Source organism: Carlito syrichta, unplaced genomic scaffold (assembly GCF_000164805.1).
Source record: "Carlito syrichta isolate Samal-C Ts95f unplaced genomic scaffold, Tarsius_syrichta-2.0.1 Scaffold311120, whole genome shotgun sequence".
Classification (NCBI taxonomy): Eukaryota; Metazoa; Chordata; class Mammalia; order Primates; family Tarsiidae; genus Carlito; species Carlito syrichta.
The window spans coordinates 138,131-160,199 of NW_007255216.1; the positions used below are offsets into that span (position 1 = coordinate 138,131).

At 35.9% G+C, this 22,069-nt stretch overlaps 1 protein-coding gene across 5 annotated transcripts in view; it reads left to right on the forward strand.

Annotated features, from left to right (window-relative positions):
• ZFAND6 (zinc finger AN1-type containing 6) overlaps window positions 1–22,069 on the forward strand; it is a 66,423-nt gene that overhangs the window by 12,956 nt on the left and 31,398 nt on the right. The window contains exon 2 of one of the 5 annotated variants that reach the window (XM_021717793.1): window positions 14,406–14,566. The exons of 3 other annotated variants lie outside the window; for them this stretch is intronic. The gene's annotated coding sequence lies outside the window, so the exon portion shown is untranslated. Of the gene's footprint in view, window positions 1–14,323; window positions 14,567–22,069 lie in introns of those variants that run through there. One more of the 5 variants, XM_008068504.2, reaches the window with a different exon arrangement.

The window sequence follows — 22,069 nt, forward strand, 5'->3', positions numbered from 1 at the left end:
TCTTGAGAGTTTTCTCAACTTCCTGCTCGCTCTTTTCCCTAACTTACAAATACCTGTATCTTCATTGTCTCTTTTTTCTTTATGGAAGATACATTCTTCTTCCTGGGTAAGAAAATTCTCTTTACGTGTGTTGTACAATAGGGGACCCCAAAGAGAATGGAATTTATTTATAAGAAATTGTGTATTCTTACATGTTTAAACTTCAATCACCTTCAAAGTACTCTCTGTTTGATGCAATACACCTATCAAGATACTTTGTTCACTACTCAAAACAGTTTTTGAACTCCTAAGTTTTGATGCCTTTAGTGCTTCTACCACTTTTTTGTTTCACTTCTTCCATATCGGCATCCCTTTAAAGACTTTTTTATTCCTGAGAAAATGCTGAAAATCCAGAAAAATGCTGCTCAGGGCAAGATGGGGTGAATAGGGAGGGTAGGGCATGGGGGTCATGCTGTTTTTGGTAAACAACAACAACAACAGAAAAAACTGCTGAATACTCAGCGAGGTGTAGTCAAGTGGTTCATTCATGAAATGGTCAAATGTGTTGAAAGCGTCACCAAAAAAATATTCACTGGCTGGGCTCAGTGGCTCAGCCTGTAATCCCAGCACTTTGGGAGACCACGGCAAGTAGATTGCCTGAGTCTGTGGGTTCAAGACCAGCCCCGGCAACTTGACGAGACCTCGTCTCCACAATAAAACAAAAAATAGCCGAACGTGGTAGCACGCGTCTGTAGTTCCGGCTACTCGGAAGGCTGAGGCAGAAGGATCACAGGAGCCTGGAAGGTCGACGCTGGAGTGACCATGAGCATGCGTGCCACTACACTCCCCCCTGGGCAAAGGAGTGAGACTTCCAACTCAAAAGAAAAAAATTTACTGAAGCCAGACGCAGCCTCTTAAAACAACGGTAGCTGGTACACTGATGCTGATGGGTTTCTAGAGCACTCACCTAGCGGGGGAGGTTTTAGTACAAGGGACCCATCCCCCAAAAGATAATTTTATTTTTTGGGGGGATCCCTCTCATGCAGATTAGTGCTGTCTAATATGGTAATCAGTAGTTATTATTTAAGTTTAAATTAATTAAAATTAGGTGAAGTTTAATATGTGTCTCCTCAGTTGCACTGGCTTCATTTCAAGTGCTCACTAGCTCCTTGTGGCATGTGGCTACTGTATTTAACAGTACATTCTCGATTCCTTTCTTTCTCAGCATTTGATGGCTTTTCCTTCATGGCTTCTTGATTCATGAGGGATTCCCCAGGGTCTTGCCCTAGAAAGATCATGTCTTGTGTATCCTCATGTCTCACTACTTCCTTGTGTGTGCCTTTTTCTTCAGTCACAACAAACCGCATTTTCTCCAGCTACCTAGTTTTATGCCTTTTTTACTTTTACATGTCTCTGCCTGCTGTGTTTTTCCCACAGCTTCCTTAGAGACCTACTTAGAATTGACAACTCTTTCTGTTCTTACTTCACTAATCATGCCACATTGTAATAACATAACACATTGGCCATTTGTACCAAAGCAGTAAAATTTTTAATAGGTAGAGACCATACTTTTATCTTTGTCTCCTCAGAACTTAGCATTATGTATATGTTGAGTTGAAGTGAAGATGGAGTCTCGAACCTCTATCTGCTTACTGTGAGCTGATGGTCTTTTCTGTAGACCCCCATGTCTATGAAAATGAAGTTGCCTTCCCTGTGACACTGTCTCTCTTTTAGCCTACTTTGAGTCCTGTACCCTGACTTCTGTCTGGATGCTTGCATTGTGTTTTGCTTATTATTTTTCTAATGATCCAAAATCCAGCCTAACTCTCCAGCCTCCTAGACATTTATACTTCAGGAGTATAAACGCACTTGGGATTGTGTGAGCACACTATATAGGATAGTGGTGTCGTGTTTTATTTAACCTGAAATGTCATTCATCCTTGTTCAAAATGTTAATCAGGCAACAGCTACCATGAGCAAAATAATTATTTTCCTAAGACAAAGCTAATCACTCTATTGTATAATTTCTCTTGCTTGTTTATATTTGTGTTGTTTCTTACTGTGTTGTAATTTGTTAACTTGTCTGCCCTTCTGAGAGTAGCGGCCATTCCTTATTTAAGTTATACAGCTCAGGAACTTTTACATTTCATATTACATAGCTTTTAAGTGGTAAAGTGAAGAATTTGCACTTTTTTGTGTGTATCCCTGGTATCTGGCACATTGTGCTCAGAAAACGTCTTTTGGATTAACCAATGACCACAACTCTGTCTGAAACTACATCTCATTTCCTTTTGGAGTTTTAGCTTGTTTAGATACTTGCTTTGAAGATACAGAGCTTTAAAGTCACTCTCTGGATTCAGATCTTTGCTTTGCTTTGCTTGGCTGGGCATGGTGGCTCACACCTGTAAACCCAGGACTTTGGGACCCAAAGGCAGGAGGATTGCTTGAGCCCAGGAGTTTGAGACCAGCCTGGGCAACATAGTGAGCCCTTGTTTCTATAAAAAATATTCAAAAATTAGCTTGATGTGGTGTCACACACCTGTAGTTCCAGCTACTTGAGAAGCTGAAGCTGAAGGATCGCCTGAGCCCAGGAGGTCAAGGCTGCCGTGAGCCATGATCATTCCATTGTACTCCAGCCTGGGTGACAGAGTGAGACACCAACTCAAAAACACAACAGATCTTTGCTTTGCCACTTAATCTTTCTAAGCCTAAATTTTCTCATCTCTAGATGATTCCTCGTTTTAAGGAATATTGTGAAGATTAGAGGAGACTGTGCAGGTAAGGCATTTATCATGGCTCTCAATTCTGTTCTTACTGCTTGTCCTGCTGTTCAGGCTTAGCTACTTGCTTCTTGGTCTATCCTTCCCCACGCTCACTCCATGATTTTTTTTTAATTGGCAGAGCAGTTGAGACAGTAAGTGAAGTTCTAATAGACAGCAAAAAAAAAAAAAAAAAAAGTCTGAGCTAGAGTCATATTTGGGAGACATTTGCTTAGAACTGCTAGTTAGAACTTCGAAGCCAAAGCTTTTTTTGTGTATGAAAAGACAAATTGCAGGCGTTTGGATTTTAAGATGTAATTTCAGCAGCCATATATCTTTGAGCAACCCAATTTTCAAATTTTCTTTTCTTCTAAACGTTTTGAATATTTTAGAAATACCAACTTTTTGATATCCATAAAATACAGGGTCACACACTTGGAAGCGACACAGAAACTTGAAGTGCCCCTTTGCTGCAGCCTACTAAAATGTTTCTCCACTAAAATATTCTGTCTTGTTCTTAGATCACACATCGTAGGCTTTTATTTAGAAGATATGGTTACTATATGTGTGACCCCATTTGACAAATAGGAGGAAGAGAAGTTGCCAAAGGAAATACTTGCAAAAAACAGATGTATTAATATTATATTGTCTTTTTAGTAAGAAGTATGTGTGTGGTTTAGCTGATTTTGTATCAGAGTGGGGTGGTGAGGAAGAGGAAAAAGGATGAGCATGAAACCAGAGAAAGAGTGAATGAGAAGAGAGGGTGCCACAAGAATCTCTGAATCTAGTTGTTTTGTGGATGGTTTGTAAATGATTAAGCTGCAAGCCATATTTTATTCTTGTAATAGTTTTCTCAGAATAATAAAATGCCCCTTTGAAAGAAACAGGATACTGGAATTACTGACTATTTGCTTTCACAGAGCATTTTATTTAGGTAAAATGATTAATCTTACAAATCCTTATAATACCATTTTATTATGAAAATCAAGGGTGAAATATTTTTGAGAAAAGTGACACCGAGGATTACTGACTTGTTATCAGTATCCTTGATTTATTCTTTATTGCCTCTAATAAGAAACATCCTTTTTAATATTTTTATTTTTTAGAGAGGGTTGTGGTTGGTTGTACAGGCTGATTTTGAACTTCTGACTTCACGTGATCCTCCTGCCTCAGCCTCCCAAATTGCTGGGATTACAGGCGTGAGTCACTGTGCCCCACCTGCAATTTTTAATACATATATTTAATGTTCCACTGTGACCGTTAATGTTAACAGCTGATGGCATTCTTGAATTTAAACTTTTGCTCCCTGATAATGCAGAAATTGTATTTCTCAAATTATGAACAAATCATTTGCAGCGATAATTCAGTTAATAGATTAGAATGAAAGCCATTATCTTTCTTTTTTTTTTTTTGAGTTGGAGTCTCACTGTCACTCAGACTGGAGTGCAGTGGCACACTCATGGCCTCCACAGCCTCGACCTACTGGGCTCAGGTGATCCTTCTGCCTCAGCCTTCCAAGTAGCTAGAACAACAGGCACATACCAGGCTAATTTTTTGATTTATTGTAGAGATGAGGTCTCGCCAAGTTGCCTAGGCTGGTCTCGAACCTGTGGACTCAGGCAATCCTCTCACCTTGGTCTCCAAAATTGCTGGGATTATAGGTGTGAGCCACTGTGCCTGACCAGATGCCATTTTGATTTTCAGTACCTTAACTCTTAAAATGAGAATGCTACATAATTTATAGTGTTTGTTAGTAGGGAAAGAACTATATCCTCGCTTGCTGGGTTTGGTCATTTGATTCAAGTTTATGTGGTACATCTCTTTTTTTTTAGATTAAAAAATGTAGTTTATTTAAAAATAAATTAGAGATAGAAAAGGGAGAGAGAAGATTCACCTCCCCAAGGTGAGGGACAGGGCCAAAGCCAGGAAGCATGGTGACAGACACAGCTCTAAGAGCACATGGCCACACCAGAGTCTAGCAAGGCAATGGCCTATGGTACATCTTAAAATAAAATATACATATGAATAACTTTGAGAAAACAATCATACTGCATCCTAATCAGAACTCTTGTATGTTAAATAAATCTGATTTCCAGTTTTTTAGCAGAGGAAAAGGAAAATGAGTGTTGATTGATAGGAAGAGGTAGAATTATTTTGTACTATATGAAAAAAAAAATTTGTACACTGCCTGTCATTTGTTAGACCTAGTTCCTTAGACAAAATAAAACAGATGAAAAGGTATTAAGTAATGTTCAAAGTACATAGACTGTAGGCAGCAAGATAATTGTACCCTGGGGTTTTTATATGGTATTAGCCACAGCTGAACAGTTTAAGATCATAATCTCAAGAGATCTAATTATTTCATAATTTACATTTACCTAATCTGAATGTGTATTCTGAATGGGCATTTCACATGTTTAATGGAAACCTTTAGTAGTTAGTTTTAAAGTTTAGAAAGAGAAAGCAGGAAAAAACCCAGTTCAACCACAGACGTTTTTATTCTCTGCAAAATGTGAGCATCTTGGAATAATATAAGCATAGCTGTCTTGTGACTTTGTTCTATGAAGTGTTTATATTTGCATATATGCTTCCCATTTTATGAAGAAAGGAAGAAACAAGAAAAAGCGTATAAAATTCTCAGTTCTCTGTGAGAGAAGAGACCCCTTGGTGAAGAAAGGGCTTGCTTGGTCTCTTCTATTAGTCTGGGAGAGTAACATTGCCAGAGGGTGGACTGGGTTCTCATCCTCTGGAAATAATTGAGGCAGAGAGTGAAGCCAGGGACTTTGTCTTTCTCAAAAATAGTTTTTTTTTTCTCTGCTGCCACTTTATCTCAGCTGTGGTACCAAAACCAGAGTGAGGCCAGTGAGAACTGTCTTTGCCATTTAGATTATATGGCAGATATTTTCTGTAAATCAGACTAAATGGGTGTTTCCAAGATTTTGAGAAGTGTATATTGCACACGTGCTTTAAATGGAATTTGCTGAAAATTGTAATACCCTAAACATCTGACAGTTTTTAGAATTGTGTCAGGTGCCTAGTACAATGCTTGCCACAGAAGAGACTTTCAGAAATAGTGGTTCCCATTCTAGAAATTCTAGAAGTTGTGCATTTCTCCCAAGTGGTTGACTTCTTGGTCTTATTTGTAGAAGATATCCTCTTTGGTAATTGAGTGTAGTTTTTTAGAAGTCTGTTTCCATGCACTGTCTATTTTGTGTGAGAAACTTTTTTTCTGTTTGCTGTGTGAGCCTTTTTCATGTGGGAGAAGGGCTGGTGAGTAGAGGAGAGGTCTAATTTTCTTTGTCATTTTCCTGACAACTTCACCTCTGTAGGTGACATGGTTCATGCTATATTGGTTCCTTTCCCTTCATCCACTTACTTAAATTTGGCTTTTCTTTACTACGTCATTTGTCATCCATTTAGTCACTTGCCGTGATCAGGATTACAGTTATTTCATGTTTCAGTGAAGATAGAGTTTGTGTTCTTATTTCTTGTTCTCTTTGTTACTACATGAATTTTGAGAGAAAATTTTTCACTCTGCATTCTTGAAATTGGAAGTCCCTGTTATATCACAGTCTCTCTCCAGCAATTCAGAATGAAGCATATAAAACAGACCATCCTCCCCAGCAGGAGAGTACTGTATTAGTTCAAGATGTAGCAGCTTGATTTAAGTTCTCTGTGTACTTTAACCTCTACCTCCCCAAAATTTTACTTACATTCTTCTGTCCCAAAATCTGAGCTGGATGTCTCTATGTTAATACTACTTTTATTTGTTACCATGCTTACTAAATGGCAAAAAGGTGAAGCCACTTGGTCCTTGTAGTTATACTGACCAGGTTTTCTTAAGTCTAGCTAACAAAAAGTATTTGCTAAAATTTTGAATAGTGGTTCTCCAAAGTTCATAGTGGGAAATAATTGTTTTTTGACAGATTTCTTTTGGGGTTTATCTTTTGGCCTGATTTTAGATGACCTAAATTATTCTGAAGTTGTCACCTTTACAATAGTTTGAAACTATTTTCTTTTCAGTTGTAAATATGTACTTGTGTTCTGTGCTAAAAATAATAATTCCCGTTATTTATCTAAAGTAATGTTGCAAGCCTTCAATCTTAGAACCCCTTGGCAGCTTGCCAGGGAGTACTAATCACTTGGGCCCAGTCTCTAGAAATTGGTGTGGAGTCGGCCTAGGAATTTGTAATTTTCTGATGCTTTTAATGGTTACATAGGGAAATCTGTGTTTTGTGGTCATTTCAGGAAAACTCCTGAAACTTTTTAAACTTGCTTATTTCCCTCTTTGGTCTTTGGTTCTAGCTGACTTAAAACCAGGTCGTTGGAACTTGACTTCCTAGCAGTATGTTTCGGCCAGTTTTGAAGCCAGTTGGACTTCATCCAACAGAATTAAGACCATTAAATAAGGAGCTATTACAAAGCCTGTTGATGAAGTGGAAAATTGGATGCTAAATGGCTTCAAAGAGTATGGTATCTAGCAAGTTAATTTTTGGCTTTTATAACTACACAAGAAACAGAAGAGAAAAGCCTTATCTTGGAATGACTGACTTAACCCTGTCAAGCAATTGATGGGTTAGAGGTCACTAACAAAGGAACTTAAGTTATCAAGGTAATGATCCTTATGCAGTTTTGGAACCAGATCAATGCAGTTTCAGTTGTGATTGACTTATAAGTAGTTTTGGAGCTAAACTAATATGCTTTTTCTTCCTGATTAAGGGAGACCTGAAAGTGAGTCAAACTACTGCTAGTACTTTTTCAGAATTAGAAGTAGTGAAAATACCCATATAGAATGTTTTAACGATGTGAAAAGGGGACTACTTTTATTGCACTTATGTACAGTTTTATTGATAAGTTTTGCTTAAATGACCTATGGGTGCCATTAAATTCTTGAAGAGAATATAGTGCAAATTAGAAAGTCTTAACAAACAAGGACTTGTCATCCAGCCTACTATTTTTAGATTATCATAGATGAACCTGCTGCTGACTATTTAATGGCCTGGAAAGAGGAAGGAAGGGAGCTAATTTAGACCAGATTAGTATACTATACACTGTTAAAGCATTCTCTGATCCTAAAAATAAAAGATAGAAAGACTTTGGTAATGTGTTTTTTGCATGGGGGGCTGAATTTCTTATAGTTGATACATAGGGGTTTAGAGTTTGTTTTTGTGATGTGGATAAATGCAAGTCAAGTGTTAATCTATCATATAAACATTTGAATGCCTGGAACACCTGTTCCTGGCAGGTGTACTAGATACTAGAAAGACAGTGGCATGTAAGACAGATGGCTTCTAAAATTTAGTGTTATCAAAATGTAATGGACTGAATTACATGGCTTAACTCTGTCCAGTAAAGTGACTTGTGTATTTGCATATGCTTTTTTTTGAGTAGTGAAGATTTTTTAAATGTAGTTTTCTCCACATATATCTATCCCACTTACAACAGATAGTATTTATTTGCAAGGTAACTGATTATTAACCAGGATGAATGATCAAAGAGGATTTATAAGGAAAAAATGGTTTGGTTATGATTGGAAACTTAAAATATTGTTTATTAAACATTGTTTATTAAACAACATAATAAACTAAACATAGTATTGAAAACATATTAATTATTCTGTATTAACATGTTTATTAGATGAGTAGTAACATTGTAATTTATTCAATGCTAAGAATCCACCTAACTCATTCAGGCTGGATTTGTCTTAACGTTTTCTATCCTACAAGGCTCTGAGCAGTCCGTGGTGAGTGAATGGGTTCGTTGATGATGTTTATTTTGGAGTATTTTATCTTGGCAATATTGATATAACCATAAATCAAAGACTTGAGAAAGTTTGTTCAAGTTTGAAGGCTATTCTTCTAATAAAAAATCTGTTATTTTGAGCATTTTAAGTTTGTGGTAAACAAGTAAAAATTTTAAATGATTTATTTTTCTTTAAAATACATTAAAATTTCAGTTCTCTGAAGAAGTCTCTTGTTCTCAAATTACCTAATGTACTATATGTTAATCTTTAGGTTTTATATTTATATATTGGCTACTAAAAATTTTGTGAGAACTTTTTTTAACGTAGAAGTTACTACCTGAGAAATTGGAACTCTTTAGAAACTTGAATTATTTTGTAATGTAAATATAAGGAATGAATAAGAAAGTAGTATCTGAGGTGTGGGGAAGCTGTTTTGTCTCTGCTTTTCAAAGAATTAGAAAACGTTTGGAAGTGATTCCTGGTTAAAGGATCAAACCTTGCTGGCTTTATTTGAGAGGTACCTTTTGTTGAGATACAATAAATTGCTTAATGCAGTTACACTTTAAAGTCTAGGACCAGCAAATAGTGTTTAGCAGAATTATAAGCTTTATTTATTATAAAATAATAATGTGTTAAGAAAGCAGCTCAAGTTGATCTTGTTCAAGATATTGAATCATTTTCAAGATATTGAAATGGCAGAAGAAATTAATACAGAGGTAGAGGAGGGAAGGTATGTTTCTCTGCTTATAGCTAAAATGAGGGTAATTATTTAGAAACCTATAATAAGATATATAAGTTTAGTGGAAAACTAATACTTGCAAAAACTTGTATTCATCACTTACATGGCTCCTTTTAGTATAACTCAGAATTTTAATACTGATCCTTTACTTGCCATAGACTTAACTGAATAGTATTTTGAATTAAATACTATTCACCACTCTTTTGTCCTGTTTTGTCTTTTATTTTAAAGTTGTGAGGTACAAGTTAGGTTTGCGTATGGTTTTGGCTTTTAAAATCAACTCCATTAAGGTATATTTATAAAAGGTAAAATTCATTAATTTTTAGTGTGCAGTTTTAGTTATGATATATATAGTTGTGTAACCACCACCATCACCACAGTCATTTCCGTCACCCTGGAAAGTTTCCTTGTGTTCCTTTGGAGTCAATCCTGTCTTCCTACTCTGTGGTCCCTGGATCTGCTATTATAGTTGCATTTTTGTAACATCACGTATAAATGGAATCAGACATTAAGTAGTCTCCTGTGTCTTTTTCCTTTCACTTAACATAATAATTTGGATATTCACCTGTATTGTATAGTTCATTTTTTATTACTGAATAGTATTTCATTTTGTTGGTATATCATAATTTATTCATTCACATTTGGGTGGTTTCTAGTTCTTGGCTATTATAATTAAGGTTACTATGAACATTTCAGTACAAGTCTTTGTGTGGACATGTGTAAATACCAAGGAGTGGGGAGCTTTGCTCTATTTTAAATGTAATATTTCATTTCTTAGTTTTGGTAGGGAAGATGAAAAAGTCTATATTAAACCAAAAGGTTAATAGTTATCTCAGGAAAAGACTTAAATTGCCAGCCATTATTCTGTTTTATTCCTTACTCCTCCATCCTAAAAGCTACTACCCTTTCCCTTAACTAATCCTCTCCTTAAAAGGTCTTCTTTCTTTAAAACTCTTATTTACAAGAATTCGCTAGAATTTGAATGGGGTAATTGAATCTTGGCCATATTGCTACACATTGTGTCCTCTGTTCCCTAGGAATTCTACCTTATACTCAGTTTCATTGTTTGGAACCTTTTCTCATTTCTTTCTATACTGCTTCCTTTATCTTCAAGATTTGGGGCCAGGCTCAGTGGCTCAGCCTGTAATCCCGTGCTTTGGGAGGCCAAGGTGAGTGAATTGCTTGAGCCCGCGGGTTCGAGACCTGCCAGGGCAACTTGGCGAGACCTCATCTCTACAATAAATCAAAAAAATTATCCGGGCATGGTAGCATGCACCTGTAGTTCCAGCTACTTAGAAGACTGAGGCGGAAGGATCGCCAGAGCCTAGCAGGTCGAGGCAGTGGTGGCCGGGAGCGTGCCACTGCACTCCAGTCTGGGTGACAGAGTGAGACTCCAACTCAAAAAAAAAAAAGATGCAATTTAAGTATTGCAGAGGAAGCTACAAGTCAAGATTTACGATTTAAAATCTCATGTATTAGGGGTTTTCTAAGGAATTCACTACGTGACCATGTTGATTTGACAATTGACTTAATGAAAGCCTGTGAAGAGAGAGCTACATTTGCTGACTCAATGTGTATGTTATCCTCTTGGCAGTGGAGGCGAAAGAGTTAATTTAGAAGAAAAGGATACTTGGAAAGTTGTTTCCTGCCCTCCCAAGTGCATTATGTATGTATACATACATGCGTCCATAAATACATACTATATTTCTTAAGTTAGGGATTTTAGGTTTAAATTGGCTTACATTTTAGGTTTGAGTTGATCGAGTTTCATTCACAGTGTGGGTTATTCTGATCTTTTATTACAACATCATTTACCTGCATTCAGAGAACTCAAGTCTAAATTGAGATGAGGGAAAAATTAGAGTGCTAGTAGAGAGATCAGGCAGGGTAGAGGATTTGACGACCTGAGAAAATGGGAGAGAAAACTGAGAAAATGGGAGAGAAAACGGATTGGGATGAAAAGGTTTTGCTTGTTTTGTAGCAGGACATTTTGCAAGAGCCTGTTAAAATGCTTTCTTTAAACAAGGCAGTGTTTGGTGCTCTGGGGTTACAAAGATTAATCTGATACAGAGCCTGCCTGAAAGAAGGCCACAGTTCAACAGCGCTCAGGATATGGAATTAGCTAAAGTACAAGTAAATATTGTGCGGTAGCCTCCTGATCCCTGATGTACAATATATCCAGATTGGTATAGAAAGCTAAAATTCATCCCATTCTTCCCAGGTCAGATTTTCCCAGTCCTGACTCCTTCATAACCTCCAATTCCTGCCTCCTCCTCTGTTAGTGAACTAAGTGATGTGTTTTGTCATTACATTTCTTTCAATGTGAATTGTCTGTGAGTTTTCTGGTAGAAAAACTGCTGTTTTGGGTCCGTGAACAAGTTTAAAAAACGAGGTGTTGGTATGTCAACACTGTGCTCTTACAGCTCTTGAAGTCTTATAAAGATGAACTTTAGTTACAATAGGTGAGAAGGTAACAATGGAAGATAAAATGTGAGGAAAAGTCCCTTTTGCATTGGAGAAAACTCAAAATAGTATGGTGATATGTAGCCATCAGTATTTTCTCTTCTTGCGTGTTTTCTTTCATATTCATTAATGTTCTCCTGTTTTTTCTCTTTTCCCCTACTTCTTTGTTTCCACACTTTTATTTTTTTATACCACTGCAATGTCTGTGTATTTTCCACTTGTGTGTTAGTCTCTCCGTACTTTAAGAATGAACCTGTTCCAGCTGTAGAGTTCCTTAACATTAGAAAGTCTTTTGTATTGAACTAGAATTTGTCTCCTGGGACTTCTATACATTATTTCAAATTCTGTACTCTTATGCCACAGGAGATGTGCCTGCCTTTTTCTCTGTCTTCCTAACAGTACTTCAAAACATGTTCCTTTTTGTCTTTTTTCTAGGTTACTTGCTCCAATTTCATACAGTAATTTTTTGTATGAAATGGCTTTCCTGAATTTATAACCATCCTGTTGGTTTCCTGATAACGCTCATTCATCAATATCAAACTTAACATACGGTACCCAAACCTGGATACTGATTCCTAATATGGTTTGCTCTGTCAGTACAGTGGATCACTATTTACTGTAATCCAGCTTGATGTTCAAGGGCACCAGGCTTTGGAAACCAATAGATCTGGCTTCAAGTCCTAGCTCTGTCACTTACTGGCTCTGTGATCTTGAACAATTTCCTAACATCTTCAGACCTCAGATTTATAATCTGTAATAAGTTTGTAGTGATAGCACCTGCCTTTTTAGGGTAGGATGAGGATTAAGTATGCATGTAAAACTCAGGATAGTGTCTGTTACATAGTAAACACTCATTAAATGTTTATTATTATATAGGAAGCATGTGTTTGTTTTTTTGCAGTCCACAATTGGTACAATTTATGTTTTAGCTGTTATATTGTACTGCAGGCTTATTTAAACCTCTGGTGAAAACCAGAAAGTTTTAATAAGTTCTATTGAAGCAAAATTAAACTCTTAGACAAATATTTTTGTTTTGTTTCAGTAACTGTAAGGGTATATATGTGGCGTTTGTGGTGAAGTGTGAGCTTCAAGTGTACCTGTCACCCACCTAGAGCACATTGTACCCAATAGGTAGTTTGCATCCCTCCCCCGTCTGAGTCTCCAGTGTCCGTTACACCGTTTTATATACCTTTACAGTGTTCATTATACCATTTTATATGCCTTAGCTCCTGCTTGTAGGTGAGAGCATGGTGGTATTTGGTTTTCTGTTCCCGAGTTACTTTACTTAGGTTAATGGTCTCCAGTGTGTGAAAGATATTCTATCAAATTACAACTCTTACAAGATTTTGAATTATTTTAAAAAATATTTACATGTATAGTATAAGTAGATTAAAAGAAAACATTTGAGTTATTTTGAATAAACCTTACATTGTCTCTTATAGCATGGCAAATGTGAAATATTTCAACATTAAGTACTTTTAAATTAGTCTATGAAACTGGAGTGTGTAGATGCTATTTCTCATGATGTTTTAAAACCATGTTGCTGTTATAAATAGTACATTTACTATATTCATGAAGTCTTAAAGCTTTTCCTGAAATTTACTATAGAAATTGAGACCAATATACGTATTAGGCCAATGTACATATAGGAGAAAAGCAGTTATCTGAGTATTCTAGGACATTTTGATCAAAGTGCACATATTTTGACTGAAGTTTACTTACAATCGTAGAACAAAAAATGCAGGCAAAAAGAAAAGACATTGAAACCTATAAGCCTAAAAGGTGTGTGGCCTTCTGATGCTATTATGCAGTAAAGTTTTTAACGTAATAGTGGTGTTAGATTATTATTCAAAAATTAGATTTGATAAGGATATGAGCAATAAGGCAATTAAGAGTTATGTCAAGTTTTTAAACAGTATTTTAATGTAGGACTAAAAAAAAAATAAATCTTTTAAATTGAAATCTTTTTACTGTTTTTTTCTGCGGTGAAAGCTGTCATTTTGATGGCCTGTGTAATACAAATTTGCTAATGGGATGGAGAAATAAGGACCTTTATTTTGTTGTTGTAGTTAGTTCCTAATTTACCAACCTTCTGGTTTTTTGTTTTGTAAGTTCTGTTTGAGTAATGTAAAATACAATATTTCTATAGGAATGAAGGGTTTTTTAGACAAGCTTTCTTAACACTTGATTAACCTTTAGCAATAATGGTACCATAGAAATTTGAATCTGTCAAGAAATTTGCTATAAACCATAGAAAATGTCAGAAACATGGCATCTCCTACTGTTGCAACAGATCTAAGACTTTCATTCTCCAGTCAGGAGCTATATAAAAAGGTTATACTTGAGACACTTAAGACAATCCACCGACTGTCTATTTGTAGAAATGTTCTTTAGTTGGTGACTGTTTGTTCTATATAACTAGACTTTAGAAAAACAAAAACACCTGCTTTTGCTTACTTTGGGTAAAATGACTACAAAAAGTAATCCTTATTCACCTAGCCTGTGGCCAGTATAGAAAAATCTCTAGGTTAATTATGTATGTATATTACAGTAGCATCAAACGCCAAATGGAATGATTTTATTTGTTAATTTTTCCTCAACAACCCTTTTTATGTAGCTATGATAGTGAATGCACTCCTTAAATTTTTAGAAGATTAAAATGTGGCACATAATACATTTTATAAAAATGTCTCAACTCTGTTTCATGTTAAATGTGTTACAGGAATGAATCTGAAGTCTGCTGAAGTAAAACACTGAAGGCTTTAAAATGTTTTCTTGCATAAAACCCAAACTTTAAGTAGCTGCTTATGAGAATAGGGAAGGCAGGAAGCTAATGTCTGTCTCAAGATACAGAACAGCTGTTTGCTCATCAACCTCAACTGTGTGAGTAGAGACTTAAGCCTGTGTAACTGGACATAGTAACTTAATTTTTTTAAAATTTAAATTGCTTGAAGATACACTTAAGTCAGCATGATGAGACATTTTCTAGGGGATATTTTTTTCTGGTGGGTAGGATACTGAGGGTGGAGCGGGTGGTAGATTTTAATTTATAAAATATTTTTGTGCAATAACACTTATAATTAATGTTATTAGTGACCATGTATCTTTTTTCAGAATTATTCTAAGCATTGGAATCTGCATTACTAATTTTGTTATTGTGAAGCAAAAGATTGTAATTCTTTAGATTGCTACTTATTCTGCATTTGATTTCAGCCTTTATTAAAAGTTAATATTTTGACCAAACAACCACAAAAATAAAGTATTTTGGGAATATAATGTTTTATATAAATATAGAAAATTGCTCCTGGAAATAATGTAATAATTTAAATTATAATTAATAATTTAAATTATAATTAATAATTTAAAAGTTAATATTTTTTAAAAACTTTATTTAATTAAAAAGAGTATATACTTCTAAATAAAAGAACCTGTGTTCCTAAATGCAGTTGGGAGTCTTTTAAATTTGCCAATTTTATTTTTAAGGTGCTTTCATAATTTAAATCCTTATTGCAGAAAAAAAAATTATCCTTTTATTTCTCTTACTAAAAGTTATCACTTTAAGAATCCCTTGGGGGAGGGGTGTCTGCTTTTTCTTCCCTGCCATCCACTCTCCCTGATTTATTTTTCTGCATAGATTTATTTGTGAGACTCTTAATTGGATGTTTTCTCTCCCTTTAAAAGAATGCTTGGTTTGTACAGATGGGATGATTAAAATATAAAGCATTGTATTGTGCAAAATTATGAACTTGTAGATAGAGATTTTTAAAATCATAACTGTTTAGTAAGACATGTGGTAGAAGGAATGTTATTTGCATGATGTATTTGCACTTAGATGAAATTACTTTGTCTTATCACAAATGTGTTGACTGAAGAGAAATGGACTGTGTTTAGACTAAAGCAGTAAATGAGAAGACCTTTATAAAACACATGAAGAATGCACATTGAGTATGGAGATTCCTACGAAAGTAATTAAAGGGTATGCATGGCAGAAATGAAGGAGAGATACATGTAACTGCATTCAAAACTAGTGAAAAACTCAAAGGTTTCAGTTTACTCTGTTACTTTCCTTTCTGTATTGGTCAGTAGATATATAGCACTGTGTGAGTCTCCAAGGGTTATCCTAGTTCCTAATTTTTCAGTAGCTCTAGAGAAGTATTTATATTCTCCTTGTTTAATTATGAGAATATAATATGAGATTTAACTCCCCAGTTACAGTCATTTGGTGTTTTCCTTGTAAAGTCAAGTTTAATTTGGTGCTATTTTGTGTACAGCACTTCGACACTCTTCTCTCCTCTCTCTTAATTAGTGTCAAGAATGAAGAAAATTCAAAGTGAAAGAAGTCTCTGGAACATACTAATGAAACTTTGATCTTTAAAATAAGATTAGGTAGAAAGGACACACAATAAGTAAGAGAATCTTTTATAACTTACAATGGATTTAGGGGGAAGTTGTGTGATAGAAATTGGTCCCAAATTTCCTTTAATCTCTCCGAGATGATTCTCTGTGTTCTATATTAGTCTTCTACAAGGGAGTAGAGGAAAGTGCTAAGAAGCTAATTAAATTTACTGGGCTAGAAAGTATATGTAGATATATGTAAGTACCATACACAAAACTCTTTATCCCCCCTCCCTTGTCCTACCCTTGACCTTACTACAATAGTGTAGGCTTCTCATTGATTTGTATCTACTTCTGTGACAGACTTCTACCTAGATTAAGTAATGTATTTTACCTGTGTTTACTGTTGAATAATGGAATATGATTAAGAGGAAGTTCCAGAACATGATTAAGTACACAGCCTGTGGAGTCTGGCTGCTCAGGTACAGATCCTCACTGGCCCATCTAACAGCTATGTAATGTTGAACAAATTACTTAAACTTTTCTGTGCTGCAGTTGTGTAATCTCTAAAATATATGCAGCAATAATTTGCTGCCTGGTAGGGTGTTGTGATGTTGAGTGAGTCATCAATACTTGCAAATTATTGTCATCATTTTTAAAGCTCTGTTTCTTGTTTGAAAGGAGGAATACTAGGTAAAGTATTATAAATTCTCAAAGTAACAGATTTTAAGACTTTAGGATTAAGAATTTGGAAATCACAAAGTGGGGTATTTTCAGTTAAGTTATCATGTGGCTAACAGCTACTGTATTGGACAGTGTTGTTCTAGACATTTGGATTTGCTCAGTAATGTATTTGCATTAAACATGACATGTATTGGTGAACGTGATTTTTTTTTTTACTGGAACATAGAAGATTGGCTCTTGTATCAGATATAATTCCATGAAAGAAGAGGATAGGAAGCAAAAAATAGTTCTTCAAAAATCTTGGTGAAGGTTAGGGTATATTTTTTCTGGGTTCTAGGTAAAGTGACATTTAAGCGTTTTACACAATTTATAATAGTGTGGTTATTTTTAAAATAAAGGCACTGTATTGACAGGTGAATCAGGCAGTGTTGCAAGTATTGAGGTCTGTCAGAGACTACCTGGATGAAAGAAAGTGAGCCATCTGTGTGTGTGTCTTACGGAAACAAAAATTAATTTTTACACTTAGATGCCAGTAGTGTGCTTTCTACTGTAGAAGCACATTTGAAGACTGACAGTGTTATGGGTTGTGCATTAATTTGGAGTCTTTCAGGGAGGGCTAGGTTTCTGTTAATAGTTTTATTGTAAGAGAAACTCATCTATTTGAGATGATCCCACTAAAGGTTAAAGTTGTTTAGATTTGGGCACTGATAATCACTGTATATGTTTAGCAATATTATAGTTGTTGGCTGGGCTCAGTGGCTCAGCCTGTAATCCCAGAACTTTGGGAGGCCAAGGCGAGAGGATTATCTGAGCCTACGGTCCGAGACCAGCCCGAGCAACTTGGTAAGACCTCGTCTCTACAATAAATCAAAAATTAACTGGGCGTGGTAGCGCATGCCTGTAGTTCCGGTTACTTGGAAGGCTAAGGCGGAAGGATCACAGGAACCCAGCAGGTCAGCGCTGGGGTGGCCATGAGCGTGCCACTGCACTCCAGCTTGGGTGGCGGAGTGAGACTCCAACTCAAAAAAAAAAAAAAAAAAAAAGGGAGATATTATAGGTGTTAGGGGAGATACCAAGGAATAGGAACATGGTCTTATGTTTTAAAAGAAATCAGTATTTACTGGATTCTAATCAGGGACTAGAACACATTGAAACAGAAGTCCATGCTAACTGGAGAAAGAAAAATGGGGGATTATTAGATATATGAAAAATCATATGGATTTGGAAGATTACAGCCTTGGTTCTTATGTGTCTGGTGTCCTATCCTCTCCCAACCCCCACCGCTGACTTTAGATAGTTCATTGGGTCAGGTATTCACCAAGGTCTAATTAGCTTGTCTGGAGGAATTATCCCATGGAACCAAAAGGGCTGCAAGAGCTAAGAGCTGTAGGCATGCAGATTGTATTAGAAGGAAATGTTAGCAGGGAGGCAGTGATTGGCACCTGTAACTTTAATTTCTTTAACTGATTAAAAAGGGTGTGTGTCTACGTGGATGAAAGAAAGTGAGCCATCTGTGTGTGTGTCTTACGGAAACAAAAATTACTTTTTACACTTAGATACCAGTAGGGTGCTTTCTAATGTAGAAGCACATTTGAAGACTGACAGTGCTATGGGTTGTGCATTAATTTGGAGTCTTTCAGGGAGGGCTAGGTTTCTGTTAATAGTTTTATTGTAAGAGAAACTCACCTATTTGAGATGATCCCACTAAAGGTTAAAGTAGTTTGGATTTGGGCACTGATAATCACTGTATATGTTTAGCAATATTATAGTTGGTTGGCTGGGCTCAGTGGCTCAGCCTGTAATCCCAGAACTTTGGGAGGCACAGTGACTCACGCCTATAATCCCAGCACTTTGGGAGGCTGAGGCAAAAGGACTGTCTGAGCTCACGTGTTCAAAACCATCCTGGGCAACATGGTGATACCTCGTCTCTACAATAAATCATAAAAATTAGTCAGGTGTGGTGACACACACCTTTAGTTCCAGCTATTTGGAAGGCTGAAGCAGAAGGATCACCTGAGCCAAACAGGTCAAGGCTGCCGTGTCCACTTCACTCCAGCCTGGGCAACAGAGTAAGACTCTGACTTAAAAAAAGGAGGGGAGGGCGTGAGAACGTTACCTCTCTCATATAGATGTAGTGAGGACTAAGTGAGATAATGCATATAATGCCCTTGGCCCAGGCCTAATATGTAATAATAATAAATGAATTGACATTTTCACTGAGTGCTTAACTCGAATACATATTTAATTATGTAGTTTTGCTGATCTGATTTTTTAGTTTAAGGGAAAAGTTTGGAGAACCTAGTAGGATGAGTTGGTGACCTGTGGATGTTCACTCAGAGCATCTCAGTTCAGAGGTGGGCTGGCTGCCTAACTGGGCTATAATGGCCTAGTTAATGCTCTAAAGTGTTCATGATAGTATATTATTGAGCATTGTGAGTTTTCTCTTAATCAGGAGCTTAAGAGTTTCCAAATTTATTTTAGCCGTTTGAAACTCTTTGTTCAAATGAAATCTTTTACAGGAACCTGGTATGTAAAAATACCAGAAAGAAACTATTCTATTTGAAGCAGAGATTTGTGACTCAATCTGCCTTCTCAGTTTTTTTCTCTGTACACCTTTCCCTCTGCTCAGCAGTCCTTGATAGAACAAAAGCACAATTTTGAGAAATAAACTTGATGAAAGATTGCTTAAATGATAATTTTGAATAAGTCCATGCACATCCTTAGATGCTTTTATTTTAACTCTTCATGAACTTTTAACTTGAAGTTGGCTCTGATCCTGTTGATTTATATTGAAAGGTGATTCCAAAAAGCAACCCCCAAAACTTGTATTTTACTTCACAGATATTGTTGCTTATATCATGTTGTGTTCTACTTATAAATTACAGATGAAATATTCTTATGTTATCTGGGTCAAGATTTAATTGTACTTTTCCTGAGTAATTGATTTTCTTTTTCTTAGAATAATTTGCCTTTTAACTAGCCATATTCTTTGCATTAGCTGCAGGAAGAATAGAGTCAAATGAATGGCTTCTGATTAGCAAATAGGCCCTTATGGGCATGCAATTTGCTTATTGACAATATTTCTGACTTCTCCATATTTTTTCTGCCATTTTCCCTTGGATTGACCATTTTTGCTTATTCTTGATATTATCACAGCATGCATTTTTAAAGTCACCTTGGATTCTTTTGAGAATTGTGAATTCTTGTGAGGCATATGAAAAACAATAGTATTTAATGAAGAATACTTGTTAAGCCCTCCTTTCCTTTCTAGGATGATGGAATTCCCCATGGCCTATAGGTTTAAATTCAAACTCCTTAGCTTTATTACAAAACTTTGATGATGTAGCCTTACTCTGTTTCTAGGATTATTTCTCATCATCCTATATTCCAGGCACATAGAACTCCCCTGATAGACCACATACTTGCTTTTATAATTTCCCTATATTTATAAATACACATGAGCACTTAGTAAATTTTTGTTGGCAGTTATTCGGAGTAATTGATGTATCATCGCTTCGTCAACTTGTGAGAGGATGTTAGAAACCATTTCCTTAACACTTTTAATCAAAAAAGTGATATTGATTCAGATGAAAGTGAGGCATACTCAGATCGTCTAACAAGTGATTACGGTCCCTATTGCAGGGAGGCCTTTTATGAACCTGCCCTTTGTGAGCTATGGATAAATAAGGAGTCTAGGATTTATGACTGCAGCTACTATTAAATACCTGACAGTTTGCGTCACTCCCTCTCAGGATGAACTGCAGATATTTGACTTAAATAAGCCACCCAATTTCTTTATATTGCTATTGTCCCATTTGATCCTCCTCAAAATCCTATGAATTAGAAAAGATGGGTTCATCTTTCATGAGAAACTTGAGGCTAACCATTTATCTAAGTAGGAAGTGGCAGAATCAGAACTGGTGTTAAGTCAGTCTTTTGTTCTTTTTTATTGTATATCAAGTTGTCCCTAAATTTTAATATATAACAGTTGTTTGCCAGAGGTTTATACTTCTTTTCATGATGCATTTCTTACCCATTCCCCCAAGGTACTACATTTTAACTGAAAATCAGCTTGTGAAATATCTTGGAGTTATTTTTGGCATCCTGTTTTTTTAAAATAACTCTATGAAATAAGAATGATATATTTTAAAACTTAGTGGTTTGGGTGCTTCTTTAGCATTTTGCATTTCTGTGGTTAGTAGAGTTATTGTACTTTTAGAGTTCTTTGTGAAGCTTGTACAGATACATGAAAATTATATTTCTGTCTTTGCACTGCCATCGATCATTGAGAGCAGAACTGTGTGTCATAATGTACCTTTATAGTACTTAGAGTGAAGTGTGTCAGGACATCCTTGAATAAAGAGCTATGACAAAAGAAAGTAAAACTGACTTACAGTTATGGATCTTTGCTGTGTCTTTCCTGGTAATATTTCTGACTAAAATAGTCATGAAATCATTTATTCATCCAACGTATACTTGAGTACCTCCTATTTGCCTGGCATTAATCTAGAGCAGGAACTGACAAACTGGGGCCCACTGACCAAATCATTTTCAGTCACCCCTTATTGCAAATAAAAATGTCATTGGAACACAGCCATACCCATTCATTTACTTAGGGATTCTTTTTCACAACAAGGTAGAGTTGACAAGTTGTGACAGTCTGTATGGCCCACAAAGCCTAAAGTATTTACTATCTGGTGCTGTCAAGAAAAAAATTCGTCAACCCTAGAATATTGTGAATACAACTGAAAAAACTAAATAATCGTTCTGTGTGCTTAATTTGGATTTTCTCTTTTATGTTATAAGTTGTCTGTGCTTATAGGCATATGTATTTGCTCATTATTCATATCTGAATTCATATTGATAGACAATGGTGATATTATAAGTAGCTGGCAGTTGTTTTTCCCTGAATTTGTGTACGTGTCTGTGTCCTCAGTAGTTCCTTTTCCTTGAAATGGGAGACTCATTAGGAGCTATGTGCCCAGAACCTGCCCTAGGATAGACTCCGGTTTCTGGTATGTGGGTAAGAAACTAGAATGAGGTAGACTTTACTCTGGGATACAATATTCAAGAATAAGTCAAAGAGGAACAATACAGTTATGTGTAGTCAGGATCAAGATTTAATAAAAATTAGTTTCATTGTTTTCATCAAGAATGTTCATAAATGAAGCTGACTTTTTTTAACTGTAAGAGTATGGTGATTAAGAATATAATGACTACTGGTACAGTTTAGTGCCACTGCCTTGATGTGTGCTAAGACTGCAACTGTTTTACTCTTCATTGCTTTTATACTGCCATTGTAAATGTCAGCACAGTAAATTTGGGAAATAGCAAATTCTTGTTATGAAAATAGACTTCTGAAAGGAT